Here is an 8,943-nt window from a genome sequence, read left to right as displayed (position 1 = left end):
GCAAGCAATCATTCGTGTGTAACCTATTTAAAACAACGGCAAGAATGATGCTAACATTAGCAGTTTTCATATTGTTAGTGCTTGGGGGTAAGTTGTAACGCTATGTTTGAAAATATTTTCAAGCCCACCAAAAAAGTTGTTAAAGCAACACTATGTAGTTTCCATGTAAAAATGACTTACAGCTCCCCAATGTGGTTGAAAAGCGCAACAATGCAGACAATCTTCTGCAGGCAGGGGGAGGGGCGGGGCTGTGTGCTCTACCCTCCACCGCCACTTTCAGAGTGTGCTTGTAGCAGCTAGGAGGCTGCTCAGGTTGCAGCAACAGTACAATTTGTCCAGTTATAAGTTGTTCTATCACTGAAATAATTTTAGAGACATTATTTAAAGGTAAAAAAACTACATAGTGTTGCTTTAAGACCTGCAGGCAGACATATTTCAAAACAATACTGTTTTAGTCAAAAAGACACTGATTGAGATGACATAACATTATTTATGTATCTTACACTCTCAACTCAGAAACCGAAAACAACATATGATGAAAAAATTGACTTACATGCCACCAAAATACTCTTTCATCAATACAGTAACCCTCTGGAAAAACATTATAACATTATATATTTCCATAAATTTGCGGGAGATTAACCCCGCATTAGTTTTTGCCCCGCGCACCCCTACGTGTGACATAATTGTTGTCATCAGGAAAGTGCGTGCGTATTACACACACTGCCGTATTTTTAAAACTTTGCGTAAAATGCATGTGTACCAGTGGGGAACCTTCAGAGCCTTCTACGCCTTCAGAGAAGGCCTAAAAAAATTAATAAAAAGATTTTTTATAATAATAATACAAATAAATAATATAGTATTCAATAAAAATATGTTTTTACATTTTAAAATTTCTATTTAATTCAATTTAATACAATACATGTAATATATTTTCTCTCATCTGTTCTAACGTTAAGCTTATTGTCAGGTTCATGTCATGAAAACATCTAATCCAATCAGAATCGTCTGTCTCTATTAAGGCCCGGTTATCTGGCTCATTCATTGGTTAGGACTTCATGAATCCCAGGGAAGGCCAAGCTATGTGTTTTGGTGTGGAGAGTGACGGGCAAATCGACCAATCACGTTTTGATTTCAAGGGGGCGGGTAAAAAACAAAACATTGTAAGCCTTCATGAAGTCCTAAGCATGCAACAAACTGGATGCGAGCTGCCGTAAAACACCAAAGACGAAGATCATAGACCGTTAATATTAATACAGTCTAATGGCCCGAATTTCTGCGGTGAGAGTGGTTGAGGTAAATGGCGGAAAACGTGATTGACGTTGTGGTTAGCTTGATAGGGCTGAGGTAAAAACAAAATAACTTAAGCGCGTACTCGTGAAGAGCACAGCCGGGAGAAGCGCGTGCAAAGGAGACGCATATGACGCGAACACGAGTAAAATAAAGGGTTTAATTATACTTACTTCCTGACAGTTTCACTTGTTACGTGAGGATAGTAATGACTGACAGACGACGCCGAATTACATACAATATAATTTCCTAACTAAATCTGAGAGAATGCGAAAACATTCAAATATTTTTTTCCCCGCTATACTCGATGGGCAGGGCGGAGATACATTTTGGTAGCCCTCGGGGCTCGGGCTAGAGATTTTGCGAGCCCTGGATATCTTATAACAACAGTTATAAGCCACAAGGAGGTGCACTGAGAACGCAGGGTGCTATATTTCCCCTTATGAAAAAGACTAACACGGTATCCTACAGCTAAATATATATTTCCAAAAAATAAAAAATAAATTAAAGAACATAATTTAAGCTTGTTAAATGCAAATTTACAGAGCCCCTGTCATTACAGAGCAGCAGAGTCTGTATTTGTGTTTATCAGTTAGATTAAAGTAATTTTAAACTTTAAAACTGCATTTAAAGGCAGACAATGCCCATTCTGTAATTTAACTTTGCGTGCTCAGAATTTTTACACGTTCACTGTATGATTTAACGAAATACGAATAGCCTAGTATTATGGATGGAGAGGCATTTGCACTTCATTGCATATTTTGAAGGCCCAGCTGAAGTACCCACGGTTCGCCACTGATGTGTACTGTTGGTCACGCATGATATACAGGAGTATGTAATATGTAGGCCATAAGAGGTAGTGCAATTTGTCGCAATGTGCATGTATCAAATGTCAGCGCACGCATATTAGTCAAATAAACTATGCAGGCCAGTCTGTTGAACTGTGCACGTGTGTAAAAAATGGACTTACCCCTTTATAAGTTATTATCTATTTATAAAAAACAGGGACAAAACCTTTAATGTTTTTGTCTTTTTATAGTTGTGGATTTGTGGAGAACAGAACACAAAAAAAGGGACTAGTTACCTTACTTGTGGTTTCATGTTGACTTTACCCAGAAAAAGACTACTCTAGCCTATATGAAATTGTAAACCATATAAAATACAGTGATGCAGAAAGTACATACATTTAACGGTCTACCATATATAGTTGTTGTATATACAGTGAAACAGTGCGACCAGGTGGTGGAAGATTATCTAACATCCATGAAGAATCTGCCCACAACATATTGTATATATGCTACCTTGCTTCCCAAATCTGAAATCACAAGTATCACATTTGAATTGCTTACAGACATTACAGAAACATTTCAGACATACATAAATGCATATGACCTACTAAGGTATCCGAATTTGATTTACCATTGTTTTCTGCTTTGCCATTAACTTCTCTTTCTGAAACTCATAGTCATGATTATATCATTTTTGAGGAGGCGTTTATGTGCAACTTTAAAGTCGTCAACATGTGTTGCATTTACGCTCATTCTAATAGCACATGAATGTTGCTCTTATTAAGTTTTTGGAGGTGGGTGAGTTTAGATCCGGTGGATTTACATACAAGGAATGCAGATGATTTTTCTTTGTTCAATTGAAGGTGGCAGACGAGTGTTGTGGGCCAATTTCACCCATGAATATATTAGATTATCATCATTGCTTTCGTGCGAATTAGACTCTTCCGGCTAAACCCAAAGGCAGATTTGAAATTCCTCTCACACAGCCTGAATAAAAACCATTGCTGTTTGCTGAATACCAATTTTAATGTGATCCACATTCAATGATATGATACTTAGGTGTTTTCAGCAATATAAAAATATTATCTGGTATCCCCAGAATGTGTCTGTAAAGTCTCAGCTCAAAATACACCACAGATCTTTCATAATACGATGTTGAACATGACCATTTGTGGCTGCAATGAAAACGCGCTATTTTTGTGTGTGTTTCTTTAAATGCAAAGAAAGCTTCTGTTCACCTCCCCGTATACAAAGAAGGGGTGGAGCGTTTACACATGTGCTTTGGACTACATCAAAATATACGCGCTCATAAGGCAGATTCTTAGTGGAGTGTAATCAATGTGACATCACATTGATAGGGGATCCCCAACAGCCTGTTGCAGTTAAAGGAGATTACACAAAGATAAGATGGATTTGTATAATAACAATATGTTTCTGCACACTCACTGGCGATTCATTTTCTGCTAGAAACACATTTAAAAGTGCATTAGGTTAGGGGGGCTGTAAACAAATATAGCAGATCATCTGCTTATTTACAGTACTGTATCTTCACCAAACTACCCAAAGTGCCTCACCTGGTCGATTTTTAAGAAAATTTTGAAACAGTAAGCAATCTGCATTTATAAATTACAAGCATCAGACTTTGCGTTTACATTTGAATGACAAGTTGGAGGCATTTTCTGAACTTTATTTTTGATTAAACTGATGTGCCATACTGACAATTAAAGAGATCTAGAAGTCTGTCTCGTTCCACTGAAACATCCCACATCCTAATAAAATGAGATTTTAATTAAATATTAATAAAAAGAAGCGCTGCTGATGTAAATGAGTCATTTCTTGCTCTCCGAGTGCTTTTTGAAGGAGCCGAATGACTGGGGTGACTCTTGTGATGATACACAAGTAACATTTCATTTCCCTCAAATGATACTTCTAATTGGTTAATGATTCATTTTGTCACGTTTTAGAACTGCTTTGGAGAGAAAAGTGGGGAATGTTGAAGTTCAAACAAAAGGATGAATCTAGTACTGATCTTTTTAATCCAATTGCAGTTAACATATTGTGCAAAATGTCTATCTGTAACTTGGCCCTGGGACAGAAACTTATAGTTATAGTGTAACACCGGGCTTTTCAATGTTTTTTCAGGGGTCTTCAATGGGGCAGGGACCCCTTAGATGAGAGAGGCATGGAGCAGGGCCCCATGATAAATGTGTAAAACAGAGATTTTTCAGCAAGCAGTAAGAAATGAGAGTCTGCTTTATTGTATTAGGCACAACGCAAAGTGGAGTACAGCACAACTAACCAATCAGAATCAAGAACTGGAACTGTTTTATAAATAGAAACAAACCATATTGTCACATAGCTATACTGTGTTCTGGAAGAAAAAAATAGAGACGAGTCAAACAATTGCTTTGTGCATTTAATGGTGTAAAATAAACTTAATTTCATTCATGATTTGTAGGTCTGGTTCCCCTGAGAAAGCAGTTCATGCACTGGTATGATAGTCATTAATAAAGGGTTTTGAACTGTGTCAGGACCTCATTTGTCTGTGACTGCAGTGTGAATACTCACATGATATTTGCAGCTCAGGCCTAAAAAATACAGGGGTGAAGCACAAATGGTGGCATCCAGGCTGTGACTAAATTTATTAAAATGAATGGAAATGAAGATGAGTAGCTTTTAACAGGCATAATGGAAAAGTTTGGCTGAAAGGTAGTCCGGAGCTGAAGGACCTTTAAATATGACCAGATTTTTCAAATGACAAGTAGGAACATGTTCTAGTTCAATGGTTAAAATATCATCGGAATCTTATTCGTTATTGTCTATGATTTTAGAAACAGGGACAAAACCTTTTGGAATGTTTTCATCTTTTTATTGTTGTAAGTTTAAGGAAAACCGAACACCAAAAAACAGGACTGGGGACATCTTGTCACCTTAATCTATGTGCACAAGTGGGAGAAGGACAATCTGGCATCTCACCAAACCTGTATGTCTTTGGAAATCGTAGTATCCGGAGTAAACCCATGCTAATGCCGCGGTCGGTCAGGCTAGACTTTTCCTTTCATTGACTTACCTTCATAGGCATGCAAATGCGGCAGACGAGAAACGCAAGGTCCTGTGAAAAACAAAGTTCGAATCACATGAGGATGTGTAAACAATAGGCGATTGACAGGTCGCATACGCGACCTTTCCAGAAAATCCAAGATGGAGGAAGTATTAATAGTAGCGGTGTCGCACAATCCCATTGTTCAACATTGAATTGAAAGATTACAAAGATTCATTTAAAGAATACATTGAAATAAAATTAAATTGTTCTCTAATATCTACAGGTATGTGGCTTTAATAAGTGCAAAAATGATCCAGAAACATTTTTACATGTCTGTTTCCTAGGATTTGCCTTTAGAATGAAATGGTCTATTATTACCTTATTTGAAAGGGTCATGAATAATAATGTTGAGCTCTGCTCTGATTGGCTGTTTCTCAGAGCAGCTTCTTCAGTAGCTCTCTGTGTGTGAAAACAGACCTTTAAGCATATATCAGACGAAGATTCAGAATTCAAGGAATAATCAATAGTTTGGAGATTGTTAATGGACGTTTCTGAGTGACAAGTTTGTGGTTTCTTTTTCAGTATTGACCTGCAAAACGTAACTGTAACGTCAATTCAGCCTAAATGTTAGCATATAGCATTAACTTGCATATAGCGTTAACTCAACAGTCACAACTTTATTGTTAGCATTGTGACAAAATTGCATGTAACATTGCATTTAATGCTTTGGCGTACATTTCGACTGTAACATCACAGTCGGTGTTATGTTGAGATTGGTCTGTTTTCCAGTGGTCTTTTGCATGCACAAGTTTAACGTTAGAAGGAGGAAAAATTGTGTTGTACAGAGCTCTTATTATTCATCTGCCTTGACATAAAGAAGCTGCCTGGATGAGTGTCGATGTAAGCTGAAATAGGTGGTATATTTGAGAAATTTTAACAATTGGCCTGAATTTTAATTTTAAATGTTTGCTGGATTGAGTTTCCTACACATTTGTTGAAATATAACTTGGTTTGTCTTTTCAACATTTCTATCATGTTTTGTGATGTTTATTGAGCTTGCTCATGCAAAGTTTTATTTCGAGCCATTAATCCCATTTTATTTGAGTTGCAAGGATTAAATAAATGGGACATTAATGGGTGTGATAGATGTAATACTCAACTGCTGAAAAAAAATCACAGGAACATTTTGTAACTTGTAACCTGATTTATTGTATTTTTTTACCGTTTGCTACTTCAATCTGTACTAGTTGTTGTTTTCTTATGTCTCATATGCTCAAATAACTTTTTGTTTGTTTTGATCGTTAATGTGATGTTGACACCCATGTTCATCTGCATAGAGAAGTTCTGAATTGTTCAATGGTTTTGTGAATAAGCCGTCCTGACGCTATCTACACCTACACAAGAGTGCACTTAAGGATAACAACACCTTTCTCCACGGTTTAAGTTACAGTACCCATGTAGCTCTCAGACAGGATTGTCTACCACATAATAAGTGCATAACAGGATTAGAAGATCTCTGCAGCTTAGCGATTTCAGATCTGTGTGGTTTTATTCCTCTCCAGGGTTTCGTGCTGAGGACCATTAAGAAAAACACTTCTGAACTGCTGGATCCATGACATTCAAACCATCGATGCTCCCTCGGGTGATTTAAATTAAACTGTTTCACATTAAGTGCCACCTTTGTGGCCAGTTTCTTCACCTTAAAACATATTGACAGTGATTTATTTCCCCATTTGTCAGTAGGTCGCTATAGCAGCCCAAATTTGAAGGATACATGAGCATTTACCCTTGCAATGTCACTAAATCTCATCTTCTGTATTTAGCTTATTTGTACAGTAACTTGTATTGGTGTGTCCTTGACTTTAATGGTTGGTGATATAACATCTATTGAAATGTGCTCATGATTTTAAAGGTCACATTATTATACTTATATAAAATTTTATTGTTTCTCCTAAAGACCACTTCCAATATCTTTGAAGTATTCTACCAATCCTTACAATTAGCTATTTAATATGATCATTTACTACAGGGTTTTGCAGCTGTACTTTTAAAATATGTATGTTATGTTATGTTTAGCTGTTTTTCTCAAGGACATATTCAGTTTTGGACATTAGAATAGGTTTGCATTAGTACCAGGACTAATACATTTGTGTCTCTACACCATTTATGTCCCAGTAGCTGTTAGTAGCAGGACTCTTTTTACATATAATTGAGCACCATTAATTAGTATAAGCAAAAACAAGCCTAGACTTTTATTATGGCTGCTCTTACTAATAATTTTATCACATTTTATTGGGTTTTTTTTGTGGTACAATATCAGTGTTTTGTTGTTGTCCTTCACCAGAGTTTTCACATGTCGTGCCATATCTCAAACATTATTTATAACTAAATTAATAAAAAAATATATGCATATGAATTAAATGTTACTTTAACTAATAAACTACATGCACCGATTAAGCATATATATGCATTTTGTACTTTATTTTGCATAATTTCTACCTGTCCCATGGTTTAGCTGTCATTACCAGTGTTGGGGGTAACACATTACAAGTAACGTGCTATTACTTTTCTGGAGTAATGAGTAAAGTAAGGCATTACTTTTTAAATGTACACATTAATATTTGACTTACTTTTTCAAAAAAGTAATGCAAGTTACTTTTTTAGTTTAATTAATTTGATTAAAAAAATTACTGAATTAAACTAAACGTAGTCATATTATGCACTCTATGCGTTCACACCTATGTGGGAACAGTTTGAGTCAGAAACTGAGATGGCAGGCCAGAGCTCGACAATTTTGTGATGAAATATGCAATTTCTGAATGCAGAACTTTTCAGTCATAAAAAACACCTGCAAGGCCTGAAAGAGATCAAGGCTCAGCCAAGAAAAAGTAACGCAAAAGTAACATAAGCATTACTTTCCATGAAAAGTAACTAAGTAACGCAATTAGTTACTTTTTTTTTTTTTGCATTACTTTTAAAAGTAACTTTCCCCCCTTCACTGGTCATTACCAACACGCTCTGCATAAAGAGACTTTCCCACTGTTTTTTCATCGAAAGTTTATTTGGTAGCCATGGTAACCTAATGACATAGTGGAGCACATGGATTTCAATCTGCAAGACTGATGCCTTCATGTCCAGAAAAGTAAGTAAATCTACTCTTTATTCTTTGTGTTGGGCATGTACACTTATTATGTGTCATTACCATGTGTGTTGTATTTCTGTATTTTTAAACAGTTTTGAAATATTTTTATCACTTTAATAGTTAAAATGGTGCACAGTACATGTAGAAAGCTAGCTACACTTGCTTAGTCGTCATCTTAGCTAGTTGGTCTAGTTTTTTGACAAAAATGTCATTACCACCACAGTCATTACCAGCACAATACATAATTTTGCCAATAAATTATGTATAAATAACAAAAGCATCCTACAATTATACATTTCTGACAATGTATTAAAGTTTTGATATATGGCATTCACTTAAAATAAGCTTAGATTCCAAGCCAGGGTAGATTGATGAACCAGAAATTTAGATACGTAAATGACTATAATTCATCTTGCAAGTGAAAATCTCATTAAGTTCAAGATAAATTAGATTCCATGTGAAACCACAAAATGTTTTAAAAGCACTGATTTATTATTCATTTAAGTTAAATTTTTATACATATATTCGATGATGTGATGGTAAAGACACTTGTACTTGACATTTGACTTTGACGTACAGATGTGTACCAAACAAGTTGAGAAGATGAAAAAGAACCTATTATAAGAAGTCTTATGCAAAGCCCAAATATTCACCCTTGGTCATGCCAGTATGGGTGGTAT

The sequence above is a fragment of the Paramisgurnus dabryanus genome, chromosome 3, assembly GCF_030506205.2.
Source record: "Paramisgurnus dabryanus chromosome 3, PD_genome_1.1, whole genome shotgun sequence".
NCBI lineage: Eukaryota > Metazoa > Chordata > Actinopteri > Cypriniformes > Cobitidae > Paramisgurnus > Paramisgurnus dabryanus.
Note: the sequence above shows the minus strand (reverse complement) of the source record.